Source organism: Ambystoma mexicanum, chromosome 5q (assembly GCF_040938575.1).
Source record: "Ambystoma mexicanum isolate Mex_15411 chromosome 5q, UKY_AmexF1_1, whole genome shotgun sequence".
Classification (NCBI taxonomy): Eukaryota; Metazoa; Chordata; class Amphibia; order Caudata; family Ambystomatidae; genus Ambystoma; species Ambystoma mexicanum.
Window position 1 is genome coordinate 1,328,552,373 of NC_090933.1, and position 20,141 is coordinate 1,328,572,513.

The following is a 20,141-nucleotide window of genomic DNA, read 5'->3' on the forward strand; positions in this document are numbered from 1 at the left end:
CTGATGCTGTTTATGTAAGCTATGCGCCAGTGACTCGTCGTCATGCGTTGAGTCTCTAATGTAAATATGATCTGTAAATTCTGCCTGTAACCAACTGTTTCTGTACCTGCCTCCTTTGCAACTGTTAATGCACAATGAGCCTCATCGGTAAACCTGCCGCCACCATTGTTTCCATGCCGGGCGATCAAAACTCCTGCAGGCGGGGTTTAACACCGCCCGCCTGCAGGTGGACGAGGAAACACCGGCAGCATTACGAGATGCTGCCGGTGTTTCCATGATCCCCATTCCCATTAAGTCCCATAGGACTCAATGGGAATGGGGATTAACACCATTCCGCCTCCGTGATTCCCGGGAAACCGGGGTTGTAATGCCCCAGTTATTCTGGGAATCACGGAGGCGGAATGGTAATACGAGTCCGGCGGTAACCAGGTGGTTTTACAGCCTCGGTTACCACCGGTCTTGTAATGAGGCCCAATGTCTATGTAACCTAAGATAAACGCCCAGATGCCCCTTGTCCATGCGCGCTATACAAATAAAGAAATACAAATACAAATGGAACTTCTAGGACATGGATGTGTGAAGTGAAAAATCACACCTACTCATGACTTCTACAAGAAGCTTCAAAGCAAATCTCTGTGACAACCCTGGATTGAGGGGGTATCCTTGGAAAGGCATGCCCATATATGGGAATCAATACTGATGTTTGCCCCCAAGGACTATTTATTAATAAAAATGTTAGACGTTTACCTCTGCAGCAGTACTTTGCAAAAATGTGAAAAGTTGACTGTTTAAATGTGATTTTATGGGCTTTAATTGAAAATGTCATCAACCTCACTGAAACATGGGGAATAGAAATGGCAGAGAATTGGGTATTCCACGGAAAGTGTATAGGATGCCACTGTCAAATTTGACACTGATACGCCTAATGATAATCTATACACATGTGTAAAGTTATAGAATTTTAAGTAATATAATTCTCACTGAAAAGTGCGAAAAACTGGTAGAAGGGCGAAACAAGGTCCCACAACCGTGAGGATTGGACTGCTATGCTCTATATACAATATGTAATCTGCCCATGTGATTTGTTAAAGTGCCACAAATGTATAAATGTCTAAATTAGGTTATGACTGATTTTTAGTAAAAAGGATTGTGGTATGGCTTTTTACCTCATAAAATGCAACCTCATAAACTTGGACTCCTCCTCGAGGAGGCAACCAACATTGATTGTCCTATCCGCTTCTTGGCGGTAGATCTAGCTCAGTTCTGCCCACCAATAATTCTGTGATGTCACCATGCCCTATAAATAAGAGTGCTTGACAGAGCTCCAGAGACACACACTCTCCTGAATTTCCTGTGCCGGCGTTCCTGATCTGCTCCATTCATCTTGCTGTTTCCAGATTTCACTACAAGGCCAAAGCATTGCTGACCCTACTCCAACAAGGCCAACGCATTGCTGACTCTACTCCTGCAAGGCCAAAGCACTGCTGATCCTGTCCCAGCAAGGCCCTTGATCCAGAGAAAAACCACTAAAATCTCATTAAAAAAGGGAAAAGCTGTGGTACCTTTTGCATCCTGAAATCAGACGAGCTTAATGCCTACTACCTGCCTGCCCGCTGCAACCCTGGCATCCAGCTGTCCTTGCCATCCGGTGACCAGAATTGCCCACCTGTTTGCTGTAAGGCGCGCCCGCCGTGTGGTGACCAGACCCAGTTGGCTGTTCCATAATTCCAAAGCTAATTGTGGAATGTGAGGTTCTCCCCATCACAGAGAAACACATAGCCTCCCCATCTTGACCCTTTTATCTGTATTATACTCTCTAAGCAATCCTATTTATACCCTGGTAACTTGTTAAAATTCTCTGTGCACTCTGTCCTTGATTTCTAAGTGCTAGCGCCATCTCTTTGCATTTCTGTCTGGTGTAAATCCTAAGCCCTTAGTTATATTTTGAGTAATCAATCTAATTTACAGTTAAAGTTGAGCACTGGGGTGATAAGGTTGACCTCGCGATCAACCTTGGAGCTTACTGTGTTCCTCTTTAACAATATAGTCTAGATAATTTAGTTTAAGTAACATTTGCCTTTCTCTCAAAACTGAAGTTTTCATTTTAACTGCTCTATTTTTCCTAAAACTGAACCCCGTTGAACCCCGAAAATCTCATCCAAATCTTCAGCTACCACCATTCTTTCACTTTAATATTGTCCCTGTGATATACATCTGTTCCCCAGACCAAAAACTGCATTGCGATTTTTCAGTATTTCACCCGTTTTTATAAAAAAAACGTTTGGGTAATTTTAAACGGGGATTGAGAAATTTGCAACTTTCCAACGTGTCATTCGGCTGCAGCATGTTCTAACTCTCCACTCATTTTCAAATTGAATGCTTCTTAATGATCCATTGCATTGTGATTGCTAGTGTTTCTGCATTCCTGTTGTTGGGAGAAATCATATTTGCCTCACATATTTAACTGCATATTAAGTATTTATTTGTCCATTTCCGAGTGTCATTTCATGCCTTTGCAAAGCGTTTTTGCCTCTTATTCTGGGAGGGAAAGTCAGATGATTCAGTTTTCTGCCCCTTATTCCTGACTGCCTGCTGCTTCTTTCTATCCACTCAGAATCGTGGGGGTTCAGGGATTGTTTCAGGGGGAAACCTTACCTTGGGTGCTATCAATCCTAATTCAAAAAGTGCTCCTATTCACTTGTGCTTTGTATATGTTCTAGGAGAAGGTTAACCAAGTGCATTGCGTCCATTGTCATTGTAATTATCCCCCCATTGGTGATTGCTGCCCCATATTAAAATTGTATGATTTCCTTTGAATCTTAAAGTAAATAAAATATTGCATTTTCACCAACCAGCCTGGTTCATGGTCCATTGTGACCGGGGTATTTTAAAAAGGGGGTGTAAGACGAGTTGTGTACCATTTCAAATTAAATCCACATAAAATAAAGACAAAGGCATCTCAGTTGTGCGCTACATACTAGGGTGAGACCAAGGTGTGTGTCACCCGATTGAAATCCTTAACAATGTGCTCTTTGCCTCTTGTGCTGCCAAGATGGTCTGTATGTGCGACTGTCCTTGGGTTGGGGGGGGTCCACTTTGGTACTTGTCCTTTCTCAGAGAACATGGGTGCTGCATAGAATTGCATGTGCTCCCACACACATTTATTTATTTATTTATGTATTTGCTACACACCCAGACCCTGGGGTATCACAGCGTGGTTACAGACATCTTAGTAGTTGGTTATACATTTGAAAGAAAAAAGAAATCTTATGAAGTTGTTTACATATAGAGCGTACATATTTTTACAATCAACAAAACAAACAAAAGGGAATGCACGGTGATTTAAAGTTTAAACAGTTTGCACTAGTATAGATTCAGCAGTGTACTAGTATTGGTTGAACAACCAGGTTTTCAACTGCCTTTTGAAGCCGGGGAAGGAGGTCTCTTTTTTGAGGTAAGTTGGGAGGGAGTTCCAATGTTTGGGGGCTAAAACATGGAAGCTGCTACCCTCTGCTCTGGTATTGTTGTACCGGGGTGTCACTAGATGTTGATTGTCATTTGATCTCAGTGATCAGACAATTTCTTTTTTCTGTATGGCGTTAAGAATCACTGGGGCTTTTTTAGCAAAACATTTGAGTGATTCAGAGGGTTTTAAAGATAATTCTGGCTTCGACGGGTAGCCAGTGGGCATTCTTCCGGATCTTAGAGATGTAATCCCGTTTTTTTATTCCTAGTGCTGCGCTTAGCACTTTATTTTGCATGAGTTGCACTTTATTGATGTTAGTGTTGGAGATCCCTTGTAGTAACACATTGCAATAGTCCAACTTGGATAATACCAAGGCTCTGGCCAATGTGAAGCAATTGGTCGGGGTCAGGAATTGACGGCTTAGCGCTATAAGTTTGGAGGTGTAGGCCATGGAGGATGCAAGTGTGCTGATATGTTTGGTCATCATGAGGTTGGCGTGTAGGAATACACCTAGTGTTTTAACTTGCTTGAGCACAGGGATCAGGGTGCCATCAATGTTGATAGTGGAGTAGTCTGAGTGATGGGTCGCTATTTTAGTTGGTGATCCCACAATGAGTACTTCAGTCTTCTCATCGGTGAGACAGAGGCTTTTTAGCACCATCCAGTTTTGGATGGTGGAGTCGATTTTGTTGATGGTTAAGGTGTCCTGGTCATAGTCCCCTGAGATGGGTATGAGGATCTGGGTGTCATCAGCAAAATTGGTGTAGATGACACCCATATCATCAAGGGTAGAGAAGAGGAGCTTAGTGTAGGCATTGTAGAGTGTTGGGGATAGGCATGAGCCCTGAGGTACTCCAATGGGTACTGGTAGGGGATCAGCCGTTTCCCTACCTATAGCCACTCTAGATGTACGTTCAGCAAGAAATGATTTGACCCACATAGTGGCATCATTGGAGAAGTTGAAATCATTGACTAGTGATGTGCACAGTTTATCATGATCCACGAGGTCGAATGCTGCGGATAGATCTAGCAGCAGGAGAATTCAGAGTTTCCCTGAATCACTGATAATGTCCATGTGGATCTTGAGATCCAGGAGGGCTGTTTCAGTACTGTGATTGGGCCTGAAGCCTAATAGTCTAGTTCCTATGAGTTGGTTCTGCTCAAGAAGTGATTGTATTTGTGTATATGCTATTTTGTCTGAGTTTAAGTAAGAAAGGGACTGTTGTTATGGGTCGATAATTAGTAGGTACTGTGGGGTCCAATGGGGTGACCCGCTGGGACTGAGTTTGTGTTGAAAGAGGAGTTGATAAAGTTGGTAATGGAGAGGGTGAGGGTGGATGGGCATTTGTTCACTAGTTTAGCAGGGACGCTATCTCCTTTACAGTTGGAGGCTTTTAATTTGGACATGGTGTCGAGCACCAGTTCTTGGGTGACCGGAGTGAAGTGGAATAGGGGGTTAGGTATTTCAGAGTCTGTAGGAGGGGGGCTGGGAATAGGGGCGCTTGTATTTGCGAGTAACCCTCTTTGGTAGACTTTTTTTGTTTTGTAGCAGAGCAATTTTAGCAGAGAGTGCGTCTTGAATGGTAGTGCACCATTCCTTACTAACGTTGGCGGGAGTCGTGATTGGAATGGGATTTTCTAATTGTCTAAGAATAGCAAAGAGTTCTTTCGAATCAGATGAAGCATTGTTGATACGTGTGTTGTGAGCATTGGCTTTGTGGGAGAATATGGTTGTTTCATAGCCTTTGTTTGCTTCATTGAAAGCTTTAGAAGTGTCAGGTGTGGGATGTTTGCTATGGGCATGTTCAAGGGAACGTTTAATTCTTCTCAGGGACACTAGTTCTTCATTAAACCAGAAATAGTTTTTGTTGTCTCTGCAACGTGTTTTGGTAGTAATAGGTGCTACTTCGTCACTAGTAAGTGACGCATTTGTGGTAGTAGTCAACAATGATACTTGGGTCGTTACTAATGACTACATTGGTTTCGAGAAGTTTGTTGAGGGTGGGGGTGAATTCCTCTGCCGTGAGCTTGCAGGGATTTCGGGCTTTGAAAGTGTCTGTTGTTTTAGTCACAGGAGGGTGTGGTTCATCACTCATGAGAGTGAACGCTATACAGAAATGGTCTGTCTACCCGAGAGGTGTGATGGCCTCTATGGTTGGATTGGTGTTAAGTGACAATATCCAGTCCAGGATTCTCCCTTGACATGTTTGGGAGCATTCACTAGCTGGCTAAAGTTCATGTCCTTGAGTGCTGTATGAAGGGATGCAGCTTTAGAGTCTTGGTCACCATTGAATCCTAGGTTAAGATCTCCAAGGATATAATGCATTTCATGTTGGGTTTGATGAGCGGTGTAAGGAGTGGGATGTCTGTTTCACATTCATACTGCTGTGCTTTGGTACATGCACAGTTGCCCTCCCATGCACATTCATACTGCTGTGCATTGGCACGTGCACAGTTGCCCGCCCATGCACATTCATACTGCTGTGCATTGGTACGTGCCCAGTTCACCTTCCATGCACATTCATACTGCTGTGCATTGGTACATGCACAGTTGACCTCCCATGCACATTCATACTGCTGTGCATTGGTACGTGCACAGTTGACCTCCCATGCACATTCATACTGCTGTGAATCGGTATGTGCACAGTTGACCTCCCATGCACATTCATACTGCTGTGCATTGGCGCGTGCACAGTTGACCTCCCATGCACATTCATACTGCTGTGCATTGGTACGTGCACAGTTGACCTCCCATGCACATTCATACATGCTGTGTATTGGCACGTGCACAGTTGACCTCCCATGCACATTCATACTGCTGTGCTTTGGTACGTGCACAGTTGCCCTCCCATGCACATTCACACTGCTGTGCATTGGCACGTGCACAGTTGCCCACCCATGCACATTCATACTGCTGTGCATTGGCACGTGCACAGTTGCCCACCCATGCACATTCATACTGTTGTGCATTGGTAGGTGCACAGTTGACCTCCCATGCACATTCATACTGCTGTGCATTGGTACGTGCACAGTTGACCTCCCATGCACATTCATACTGCTGTGCATTGGTGCGTGCACAGTTGCCCCATGCACATTCATACTGCTGTGCATTGGTACGTGCACAGTTGACCTCCCATGCACATTCATACTGCTGTGCATTGGTACCTGCACATTTGACCTCCCATGCACATTCATACTGCTTTGCATTGGCACGTGCACAGTTGACCTCCCATGCACATTCATACTGCTGCTCATTGGCACATGCACAGTTGCCCACCCATGCACATTCATACTGCTGCGCATTGGCACGTGCACAGTTGCCCGCCCATGCACATTCATACTGCTGCGCATTGGTACGTGCACAGTTGCCCGCCCATGCACATTCATACTGCTGTGCATTGGCATGTGCACAGTTGCCCACCCATGCACATTCATACTGCTGTGCATTGGCACGTGCACAGTTGCCCACCAATGCCTGGCTACAGTGCCAGCATTAGCCCTGAAACCGCCTCGGAAAAAATATTTTCGTTATGGTTGCTGTGCCACAATGACATAGGGCGGCCTAGCAGACTCGTGCTGGTGTAGCTTGAGTGCCATATTCCAGTGGAAAGCACCCAGCACCTGTGCTGGAGCGGGAAGTTAATGATTTCAACTGAGCACCACCGTAAATCCAGAAGGCTACCCCCATGCTGGTATGGCAGAGGTGCTCAGTTGAAATCATCAACTCCCTTCTCCAGCACGGGGTCTGGGTGCTCTCCATTGCAATTGGATGCCTTCACCACACCAGCAAGGGGGTGCCCTTGTAAGACCACTCCAATTTGTTGTGTTGGGTTGGGGTTTTGATGTGGTGCGACTGCCCTGATCGCCCATGCCTGAACCCTGTTCTGCTGGGAAAGGCATAGGATGGGGGTTCCTTTGTGAGCATAACCATGTGATGATATCTTCACCTGTCCATCAGGCCCATCTATGCTGAGAGCTGCATGCTTGTTATGGTCATTTGCCCAGTGCATTGTGAGCGGAAGGGTTGAGGTGGGGGGGGGGGATGTGCATTCAAACTCATCAGATTCAGCTTGGCTGCTGGCTCTAGGGTTCGGCACTCCCAACTCCCTTGATCCACTCCATGTGGAGGATGGAGCTGGCCTTCTCTCATGGGGAGCAGGTCAAGGGGGTCCACGGTGCCGCCTCGGGTGTCTAATGATTACTGCTGGTGTTAGGACAGGAGGCTGCAGACACTGGCCATTAGGTCATTCTACTGCTACCTGCAGTCCTCACCGTCCTGTGGGACTGTGCCCTCAGCTGTGACATTGTTGCAGATGCCTGACTAGAAGGCTGCATTCCATTGTACTGATATTTTAAGATGCTGGGAGCCATATAGCTCCTTGGCATGGGCCATCACCTCATCAGTAAGGACCTTTAGCTCCACCTTGCAAAATGTTTGCTTTGTCAGCCTCTGTCCTGGCACCTTCCCCTTGGACATGTTTTCTCTCTCCTGTGGGTCTAGATGGATACAGGAAGTGGTGGATTCAGAGCGGATTGAGTTTTTCAAAATGGCCACCGCTGTGCTTCCTGTTCTGGCAGTAATGGTAATTCCACCAAATATGGGCATAATTACCGCCATGGACTCTGTTTTGGCGGTAATTCTGCTCGATGGAATTACTGGTACCGCCAATGGTGAGTGGGCGCTCCCACCGGGTTGTAATGCAGCAGTGATATGTTAGGTTGTGATGCAGGGGACACGCCTTGTTAACAGGGCATGGTACTGTGCTCTGCTATTATAATTTATGGTGATGTTCCGTGAGTGTATAGAGCAGAGCTGTGAGGCAGTATCCTCCCTCTCGAGCTCTTCGCTCATCCGCCTCCAACTCCCTCAAAGTCAGTTGTTTCTCAAAGCAATGAGTTGGTGGCAGATCACTTTCTCTGGCAGGGGCCTCTCTCTGGAATAGCCTTCCTGCCTCCTTGAAACTCGAGGAGAACCATCTCCGGTTCCGGCAGCACCTCAAAACCTTCCTCTTTGCTTCTGCTTTCTCTCCTCCCCTCCCCTGCTGACCTTCTGGCTGAAACTGTACTGGTTACCTGGCCACCTTTTCTGATCTCTGGCCCAGGCCCCGTCAATTGCCCACCTGGGGACCTGTTTTTCTGTATCCCTACAGTCCCCCTACCAGCACTTATGTCTGCACTTCCTTGCACTTGCCACTAGCTGGCCATTTTATTTATCTTATTTATTCTACTTTCCCATGTACTGCACTTTCCCCTCTCCCTTCCCCCTGCGCACTTTTCCTTTCCCTCCTTCCCATGCACTTGCACGATCTGAATAACACCTGGCCTAGTAGGATCGTTGTCTGTCCTCCCTTTGTTCCCCCCCTTGCCTCGTCGCGCCTTGAAACACTTGTGTATAGGCGCTTTGTACACGCCATATCATATCATATATCATAGTGCTGTCAGTTGCTTACCTGTGCCCACACCGTAGTTATATCCCCAAGACTCTCCCTGATCCGAGCTCTCCCTAAGCTGTACCAGGTCACGCCAGAACCCAGTAGGAGGCTGCCCACCAGAGGGCCCCCCCCCCCGGTGGCCCTCATGCCAACTTGTGGCACGTGGGAAGCAGCACTCTCCAGCCCGCTGTTGCCATCTTCACGGAAGTACTTGGGTTCTCGCGAGAAACAAACAATGACTTATTCCTGACACCTCAGGGTTATCCCATTCTCCCATCGTGCCCCGCCGCTCTGCACTGGCGACCATGACTAGTTAAGGGGGAGAGGCGTCCAAATGTGGGAAGGAGTGTCAAGGCACCAGCAAGGAAACGCATGCCAAATTGTGCAAGTATCTTGCACATAATAGCAATACCTGATAATGATTTGAGTGGCTTCCATTTGAATTGACCGCCTGATGTCTAACTTTCGATTTGATACCAATCCCTGGAAAAAGAATTGTACTACCCAAAAGTAAAAGCTGTTGGCTTTTCTGTACTTCTCCTTATGTGGTCTGCACACCAATAATGTCACCCTGCCCTTTTATAGCACGCCCTCCGTCACATCTCGTGCAACGATCATCTTTGACTATTCAATAGGGTCCATATAATGTGCATATGAAGACATTAATTTGAGACCAACATCAATGAGATTTGCTTCCTAGATGTCACCCCAGTTTGGTTTATAGTTCCTCAAGTAATGTTAGTGCTCTCCACTTATTGTATACTATGATAGGTTCTTCATATACACTGTCTCTTAAACTATATGCTTGCCAAAATGGCATCTCACAGACTCCCACACCTAGACCCCAAACCTTCCAACACTACCCAGCAGGGGAATGTCAGAAAGGCAAGTGGACATGGATCATCTGGTCTGGAGGAGTATGTCTCGTTCTTCACGCATACCCAATGCAGAGGAGGAGGGCAGTGGAAGGCAACAGCACAATACAACACCTCCGAGGCCGAGGAGAGGACTAAGGAGCAATCCCTATCTAGGCTTCCCAGAGTACTCCCACCAACCAGTTGCTCAGGCTTCCTGCAGGTTCAGCCCTACCATGGTGGGATGGTCCATTGGTCAGACCTGCTGGGAAAGGGAAGCATTTTATAGCCAGGCACTAGAGTATAGAGAGATGGGCATGGCTGAAGGCAGCAGGAGGGCGTGGTTTTATAGACCAAGCACTAGCAGGCAATATCATTCACAGTATCACAGCAGGCTGATGTAATATTAATGATGCAGGGAGGCAGAGGGCCTGGGCCATGCACAGCCTTTACTCCTGCTAGAATTAAATTGCCAACTTGTGGTAGTGTTCGGCTGTAGGTTCCTGACAGCCCAGCTGAAAACAGTTCACCAACTTGTGAAACAATGCAAGGATCTGGGAAAACCTGTGCATTACTTTTGTGGTAGAGGAAGATGATAAAGATATGTCTCATGAATGAATCAATGGTCTTTGCTATGTCGGGAGGGGACTGGGTCAAGGGCAGGACTCTGGCTCATTCTGCTTCTTAGTAAAGAACCTCAATGATGGAGTTTTAATTCGTTTCCACTCTGCAAGTTCAGAAGCACGCGTGTAGAGACTAGGATGGAGGATGTTGAGGTACAGCATTCTACTTTTTATTGCAATTGCTTATTATAGTACATTGTGGCCAGATAAATGGATCAACATTCTGGGAGCACGGAAATTGGATTCAAAGGGGACTCGAGATTGATATGTGCCACACAAGGATCTGGGTAGGCCAATATTGTTAAATATTGTGGGCCTTGACATCCTACAAAAAAAGAGGTGTTGCTTCTGGAGGGTGGTAAAGCTCACACAGCCTAAGATGGTGGCTGCACAGACGACGCACCTGAGAACAGTTGAGAGGAGCTTTTCTTCTAAGGATTATCCACTCCGACCATAGAGCACTCCCAAAAAATGACTTCATCGTGTCACCTCAAACTGTTGTTTGTCCCGCATACTGGAAAGCTCAAAGGTTCTTGCATATACTGTTGTGATAGCTACCTACACTAGACACACAATAAATGTAGGACTGACAAACAGGTGGACACTTGTTGTCTCATGCATTGTGGGGTGACTATGCATACTATTCACACGTACATCTTATTCCAGGGTCGCTGCCATATGGGTTGCAAGAGATGCTGACTTTGGAATTCTCATCCCTTTCAGATCATGGATATGTGGGATTATGTTGAGCGGATTCCCCTGAAGTAAGGTGAGTAGAATCTCCACAGTAGATCAACAGTAAGCATGTGTGTAATCACTAAATGGTGGCATCAATTTGTGGATAATGGCAGTGATGGGGCAACATCCCCATTGGTTACCAGTGATGTGATGAAATTAGTTTTTGGTCACGGCACAAGGGCATGCTGAGATTCAACCTAAGGTACAAGGATCAGAATCCACAAAAAAGGGTCTGGGTCGGGTAAGGGAGCCTAGTTAGCAACAGACACCCACTCCTTAACAGTAAAGCAGAGTGTGTACCACCTCCTGAAAACTAGACTAGGAGTGGACGATGAGTGGCAGTCTTGCAGTGCCGTCGGAGAGTCTGTCTCTCATTTCCATTGTGCTGACCTGTGTGGGAGGACCTGCATAAAAACTCCATCCATCCGCGGAGCAGACACGGAGTGGACGACGAGTGGCAGTCCTGCAGTGCTGTCGGAGAGTCTGTCTCTCATTTCCATTGTGCTGACCTGTGTGGGAGGACCTGCATAAAAACTCCATCCACCCGCGGTCGGACGCGGAGTGGACGACGAGTGGCAGTCCTGCAGTGCTGTCGGAGAGTCTGTCTCTCATTTCCATTGTGCTGACCTCTGTGGAAGGACCTGCATAAAAACTCCACCCACCCGCGGAGCGGATGCGGAGTGGACGACGAGTGGCAGTCCTGCAGTCATGACTGTCGGGGCTGCCAGAGCAAGCAGAGTTATTGACTTAAATGACTCCTCTAGAGAGGAAGAGGAAGGTCGACGCCTAAGAAGCGCAAAATCAACCCAGAAATCTGGCCAAAAACACCAGATAAACATCTTAAAGGAACAGACGCTGATCACCCCATGTAGGACAAATGAGCGTACAAGCTTGGAGTCTTGGAGCTACAACGAAATGGTTCAAACAGAGGTGGCCGGACAACAGTCTATGTATAAGGACCCGGCTGTTTCAATGGAAGCAGTAAAACAAAATTCATTCAACCCCCCCCCTTTCTCCATTGGAGGACATGCTTAAGGAGAGGCCTCAACATCTTCACCAACCACAAACTGTACCTGTTGCCGTGTCCGCCTCGGTGTGTGTCCTGGATCCGGTCTCTCTCCACGCGGCGGACTAGTAAAATAGTAAAAGGGTACGCAAAATGAATAAGTTGCTGCAAAAGCCCAAACAAACACAACAAATACAACAAACAACCTTGGACAAAGTCAAAGAAAAACAGACCAAACGACGGGAGGGAGGGTCAGCCAAAAATTCTGTAAAAAACTATTTCACGGCCCAAGGAAGTCAAAGATCATCGAATGGACACTATCCCATGGAGCTTTCGGACTTGGAAATTCTGGAAGCCCTAAATGAATGTTTACCTTTTTCCAAACTACGAAGACTGGAATACAATGCTAGTGAAAAGCTCACCTCCAAAAAATTTGCTGTTGCAGATGAGAGTAAGGGGACATTAAATCAACCAAACCAAGGAGAGAGCGTAGACATGGAGCAACCCAAACTGGCATCTCTGCCAACGAAGCCACAAGAATTGTCAGAACCACATGTCAACCTGATCCCGCAAAGCGATTCAAACATGAGTGAAGAGAGGGTGAATTCTGACAAAGTGTCTCTAACGGGGAACCCTCTACCAGTTACTCAAATTGAAAATGAAAAGCCTCAGGAAAAGATGTACATCACTGATGAAATGGACGGTTCCAGCAGTCCAATAACAGAAACAAATGAGGGTTTCTCCCAACTAACATCAGACAAATCAACATTGACGGGAGAAACGGCTTTGTCCCTACAGAAAGGAAAAAAAGGAATCCCAGAAGGAGTTCACACAACACCTGAAAAACTAGCTCAGCAGTCTGAGTCAAAGCTAACTGAGCGGGCAACACCTACACGGCAGTCGAGTAGGATGACGGAGAGGTTAATCCCCGAAGATATACAATTCCCGCCTTATATGACCGAAATAAGCCAAGGCCCAGCCACGAAACCACAGCATAATTTATACGGTTGGGAATGAAAGCTACAGCCCCCTTATAGACAAAAACAGAAATCAAAGAGGCTCATTAGAAACTACAAGGCCGGTACGAAGCCAATGGCCAAACACGATAACTTCAAATGATTCACCAACTAGGAGACTTTCCACGCAACAACAATCGGCAAGTCCAGCGGACCCTCCCAACAAAAAGATGGACCTACTCTCCATCATGTCATCAGTAAATATAGCGTTATCACCATTCATGAAGCTTTATGAAGCTATTGCAGACTCGCTGAAAGACCACACAAGCATACAAGCGATGATGTACAGCAGAGTTATCTTCTTAGAAGCCTACATCATTGCCTCAGAAGCAAGGAAAAAAAATACCTTGGAAGCTAACGAGGTCGCAGCGCCTACATGCCAACAAGTGAAGCGGCAAGACAAAGAACAGATAGTGGTGGGAAAAACAATAGGGACTCAAACCATCACCACGATTGATTTAACATCAAATAAAATACCAAATGAGGCTACAAACAAAAGGGTGAATACTAAGTCACAACCAGGTCAAATTGACACTACACTGAAAACAAAAAAGATAACCTCACCAAGAATGAATAAACTCAGAACTCAAACAGCAGAAGGCATCTTCCAATTTTTCTCGCGCCCAGTAACTCAAAAAGAATCATTACAAACTGGAGAGTGTGACGTAAATGCACAACAAATGAAAAAGGAAGAAAGGCTGGAAAAAGAAAAAGAAAAAAAGGCAGCCCGTCTCCAACGACGACAAATGATTTTCTTGAAAATGATGAATTGATGAATCTGAGTCAACACCTATCAGAACATGTTCCGATGGCCTCAAACTCGGACAGAACTAGCGAAACACCAAACCCCCAAACTAGCAGGAAAACCAGCTAAACAGAGTACTCACCGAGGAAGAAGGTAAAGAGTAGTGAGAACTTTGCGAAACAAACTATGGTCAAAGAGAAAAGCCAAAACAAAAAAGACAGTCGGCCTCCAGAAACCTCAAGGCAGATAATTTTAAAACAGATGATGAAAGTAATGAAAAAAGAAAGAGAAAGGGCCAGATCAAGAACCCCAGACAAATGAACTTCCAGATACTCAGAGAAAGTGCAAAAGCATTCCCACTCACAGCAGAAGGCCCATGAAAATGAACAACCAGACAGGAGACAGCAAGACGAATCTCAGCATCTTCGGGAGGATCAAGGGAGAAACCGAAAAAGCCCAAGAAGGCAAACGCCAACACGGCCCCGCACCAAATCTAAGAACAATTAGACCTAGAAACAATGAGAAGAGCCGCTTCCTTTCACCAAGGGACTCAAGGGTAAGAGGCTTTTATTACAGATCTAAGATGCAAACGCACAATCAAAAACCAAGAAAAGTGGACCAAGCAAAATGGCGAATCAAGTTGATTCAAGTGGAAGAAAATAGAGACAAGATAACATTGAATAGAAACTCGGTGTTAAAACTCTTCAAGTATATTCAAAACCTGAAATACATCAAATCAGAAGAGCTGTTGGTGGTAGAGCCAAGCCATGAAGATGCCAAAGCCAGAACCATGCTGCACATAGCATCAACAACGCTAAAAAACATCATCACTAACAGTAAAACAGAACTAGAAGATGTGGGATATGAGTTAAGTGTACTCAGCAACCGGCACTGAAAAAAATACGTCAGAAAGCAAAGAAGATAAGACGCGCCAGGAAAAGCAAGACTCAAAGCAAGACTCAAAGCCCTGTAAACAGCAAATCCCTAAAATTCAAATGAAGACTACTCATATAAGCCCCAAAACAAGAAAGGAGACCGGAGGCGAAGTTGTCTACCTTCAAAGAAAACAGCAACTACGACAGACCAACGGAGACAAAAGACATAAGAAAGACCAACAGATGCAGGGGAATTAGTCCACAAGAAGACCGAAACGAAAAAACAACTGAGTGTGAACCCTCAAAAAGATTTGAGCCAATGAAAGGGATCTGGTCTTGGTTGCCAAAAGCGTTAACGGAAAAAAAGTAAAGATAGCAATGCATTGGAGACATCCATCGGGAAAGACCTCGCTTGATCCACCAAAATCGGTTGATAAAGATGTGCTTGTGGAACACGAGAGGTCATACTCACCTACTATCCACGAGCGACATGGACTTGGGGGTCATATGACCTAATATGCCTGCAGGAGACCTGGCTGATTGAACCACCCTCAATGAGGGGTTTTGAACTTATCCTGGTACCGGCCAAACAAGTGCGCCAAGGAAGACCTTCATCTGGGCTATTGATCACCTGCAAAAATGGCTGTGGGATCAAACTGGAAGAAACATTGATTAGTAATTTAATGATACTGATGGTTAAGGCTTCAGGGACTCGCCAGGCAAACAACAAAGCAGGGTATGAAAAATCTACATTAATAATAGCCAATATCTACTGTAATCCATCTACTACGGAAACAACTGTTTTTCTAAAAAAAAATAGAGGCGGTAATAGACAAGGCACTGGCAGATCACCTGGTAAAATACTTCCTGATTTGTGGCGACCTGATTGCCACCTGTGTAGGGGCTTCAGAATCCAGAAAAAAGCAAGTAAACAACTCGACAGGCGAACAGCGGGCAAATTATGGTCCCGACTGATGGACTCGAGAAACCTACACAACCTCCATGAAGCTTTTCCAGACTCAAAGCGTCCACCATCGTGGGAAATAAATAAAACCAATGCGACAATAGATTACATTTTTGTTACTGAACCGATCCTGGCTGTAACTAAATCATTTGAAATAACACGTGTAAGAGCCAGTGTCCATAACCCTCTTTCGACCACTTGGGAGTCTTTAGGTCCTTTGAATGACCATATAGAATTCAACATAACCATCAAAGCCCAGGGAAATCGATTAAAACTGTCTAGAGAGTCTATCGCAGACATAGAAAATAGATTTAGCTCTATGTCGGAGACAAATGGCGCAAACAAAACTGACTATATTCCTCTCTTGACAAAGTACAAAAAGACGTCACTTTCAAAAAAGATAGGCGGAAATCCTCCAAGACACCTGTTTGATAAAACTTTGATCGAGAAACGCTGCAAGCTTCGAAGAATCCAGCGCAGAGCTAAATTTATCGCAACATCAGCAGCAGTAAAAGAAGCGGATATTGCAACAAAACACTACAAGTCATGGGTAAACGGACATAGACTGAACCTCTACCAACAAGACTCAGAAAACATCCTAAAAATCATAAGTGGCAGAAATACAAGGGAATTTTGGAGTACCCTGAGAGCTACCATCGAGGTACAAGAAAAATCTAAAATAAGTGAAATTGGTGAAACAACATGAATAAAATGCTTCGCAAACATGTACCTGGCTCCAACAACTGCAACAATGTCATCAACGGAGCACAAAATTGACCCATGGGTAAGAGTGGACGACCCAGAGGAGATCCGATTAAGGATCGTTGGTTTGAAAAACTCAAGAGTGCCAGGTTCCGATGGGATCACAAATGTGGACTTAAAAACAAACCCAAAGGAGTGGGCCAGTCTCTTGAGCAAAATCTTCAGAAGATGTACGGATTTAAAAACGATACCGCCCTCATGGAAATCGGCTACAGTGGTACCAATTTTCAAGAAAGGAGAAAAAAAGGACCCAGCGAATTACAGACCAATCGCGTTGCTTGATGTAATGGGGAAAGTGTTTGGTTCGATGCTTCTCGACCGCTTCAAGATCTGGGCCTCTAAAGCCCCCTGCGACGATCCCTTCCAAACGGGATTTAAGAAAAACATGGGCACGGCTGCCAAAGTATTGGAAGGGGGTGCAAGAATCTTTGTCGCTTTCATTGACCTCACTCAGGCCTTTGACCGTATAGACAGGCCGAGTCTCTGGTCAAATTTGGAAGCCTGGGATTGTCTAGCTGCCCTATTGAACCCAATTAAGGTGCTGTATACCGACACCAATATGCGCATCCGTCTGGATCAAAATTTACTTTTGTCATCTCCAATTGCAACAGCATGAGGTGTGAAACAGGGGTGCCCTTTGGCGCTGACTCTCTTCCTGGCATTTATTGGTGACATTAACAAAGAAGACACAGAAATACGATAATTTCCACCAAAACTCTGCAAAACTTCAATAACGCTGCTTCTGTACACGGACGACCTTGTCCTATTGGACCACACTCCAATAGGACTACAACGTCAATTGACAAAGCTACACGCAAAAAAACAAACTGGAAATCAATGTAAAAAAAACGAAATTACTGACATTCGAGGCTTCTTCTAGAAAAAAAGAAAAACCACGATTAAACCTGGAAGGAATGCCGATCGAAAAAGTTTTTGATTTTAAATATCTAGGAGTCACATTAGACTCCTCAAAACAGGACAAAGCGATGCAAGCAGCTTTAATGATGAAAGTCAACAAAATGACAGCCCAAGCCAGGGACATAGACAACAAATTTGGTAGATATTCACTAATTCCAGTACGAGAATTCTACAAGAAAAAGGTGATGCCAACACCAACATATGGAGGGGATGCAATGATTAATTTACCTACTAACACCTAGTCAAAACTGGAGGCTACATTTTTGAGGAAAGTGCCGACGTTACCGAAATCCACCTCGGGGGCTTCGATCCGCCTAGAGCTTAGTTTACCGTCTCTCAAAAGTAAGTACAGTGGAACAATCAACACAAATGCTATACAGGAAATGTTGAATGGCATGGCCTCCGTCAATTTACAATCTTGTAAATCAGGAAATAAAACGAAACGCCAGCAAACGGCTCATAAACTGGAAAGAAGAGAACATCAGAGTCTTGGAGGAGACAGGCTGATGAAGAAACATTAATCAATAATCCAAAGAAAATACTCACAAAAATAAGAGAGCTCGACTGGATATCGACCCTGGAAACAGCATTAAAGAACAAACTAACCACACACCTGCCTCCAAACACCAAAAAGGTCAACGAGCTCCAAAAATACATTAAGAAATTTCCATCTTGGAAGGGGAGAGACATGTTGCTACGTGCCCGCCTCAACTTGTTGCCGACGAATGAAATCTTGGCCATTAGAGGCAAGACTGAAACAAATTTTTGCCGCTTCTGCAAGACACAAGAAAAAGAATCAATTTGTCACCTACTTCTAAAATGTGCTGCAAACCAACATATAAGAGAACGATATTTAAGACCCATCTTCTCGGATTTTATCATGTCGGACAAACAAATATGTTGGTCTCGTTTGATTGGAGGAGACAAAATGAAATGGCAAATAGCTACATACAAGATATTGGAAGCAGTAAATTTGTCGAGGATATAGCTGAAAACGAGGGCGAGAGACAAGATCTTTTATGAAAAGTCCACGACAAAAAGCACACTTCGTAATAATCTTTTTTTTTTGGATTAAGTACAAATAAAATTAAAACATTTTTTTTAATAAAAACTAGACTGTGGTATTTTGTACAGGGAAACGGAAGTGGGATCCCTCTGGCCAATTACATTTAGTACCTGGCAATGCGGAATTTATATAAACAATTAGGAAGGCAAATGGGCTGATATTGTGGAGTTCATGGAGTCTCTCATACACTTTGTTTTGGTTTGTGACACAAAATCCAAACCCATACCTCATCTCCAGGATTGACAGAAAAAAATCAAGCTTATCTAGGTTTAAAGTCAATGAGCCTCATTACAAGTTTGCCGGTCCGGTAACAATGGTGCCGGTAAGCTACTAGCACCGTTGTTACCGGACCAGCAAACTACGAGTCTACTAGCAGACCTTGACAGAATTCATGAATGGTGCTGGTGCATCCCTCCTCCCCATTCCCATTGAATCCAATGGGACTCAAATGGGAATGGGGAGTAATATTTTTCCGGCGCCCGGGAATGGCCAATTACTGGATCTGCCGGGGCTGTAATGCCCTGGTAATTGCCCATTCCTGGGTGCCGGAAAATTCATGACTCCGGCGGCAGCCGTGCCACTATTTACCGGTATGGCTACCGCCAACCTTATAATGACCCCCAATGTTTGAATGTAGTGGCAGCATGGCCTGTGCCATTCTCACCATGGGAAGAGATTAACGCTTTCCCTTTAAATCACAATTCTGTCCTTGTTTCCTCGATTGTGCTATTGGTTATATTATTCATATTTGGGCCATTACACAAGTCATCAGTGATTACACAATGGACTGTTCAAGCAGGCGTCTGATTGGTGGAAAACGCCTGCCTTTATCATTTGTGTATGGAAATTGGGAGCTACCAATGCGCAAATTTAGTCATTTCTGAATAAATATATTGGTAGAATATATACATGTTCCTGAGGATTAAAATATGCATTTAAGATGTTTGTTCACCCAGCCTGTTTTCTTTCCTAGTGTTTTCGATGCAAAACATTTCTAAATAAAAATTAATCAGATTATTCCTGCTGCATGTTACCTCAGTTCCACTAAATGTTCCCATTGGAGCCCCACTTCTCTGCCACCTATTTGGGTGCCTTTCCCCAATAGATGGCACTTCAATGTCAAATAAGTTACTATGTGAGGAGTTAACATCACTACTACTGAGTAGAGTCTTATTACATGTGCTGCCTGCAATTGTGAACGTGTTGAAGCTAATAATGTGCATCTCCTTTTATGTTAATAGGTGACTGATGCCCCAGAAATGCAACAACAGTGATTGTTTGATTCTCTGGACTAACGCGGTGAAAGGCTTCATTGTTAGAATGCAACTTCTAAGCATTTTAGACGAGCGCAAGTTTGGGGTCCAGTTGCCTTTTCAGAGTATTCAGGAACTGTGATTGCGAAGCCTGCTGATACATGATGACTTCCTTCCATGCAAACACTTTGTGGTAACATCCAGTAACCAAGCGTGTTCATTCTGTAAATCCTGAGGGAGAGGTATATCTAGCATGAAAATGACAATGTGTTATGTGCAGTAAGAAAAGCATTTCTCATTTGTGCTTTGAATTTGGAAAAGGTTAATTGAAAAGGGTCTGCTTAAGTCAAGGCACCTGACAAAATAAACTGGCAAGACACTTTACACGTGCACAAAATGTGGGAACAATTGCCATCTCAAGAA

The 20,141-nt window shown here is 44.8% G+C and overlaps 1 pseudogene; it reads left to right on the plus strand.

Moving 5' to 3' along the window:
* LOC138498530 (zinc finger protein 585A-like) overlaps positions 1 to 20,141 on the plus strand; it is a 1,446,290-nt pseudogene that overhangs the window by 1,418,229 nt on the left and 7,920 nt on the right.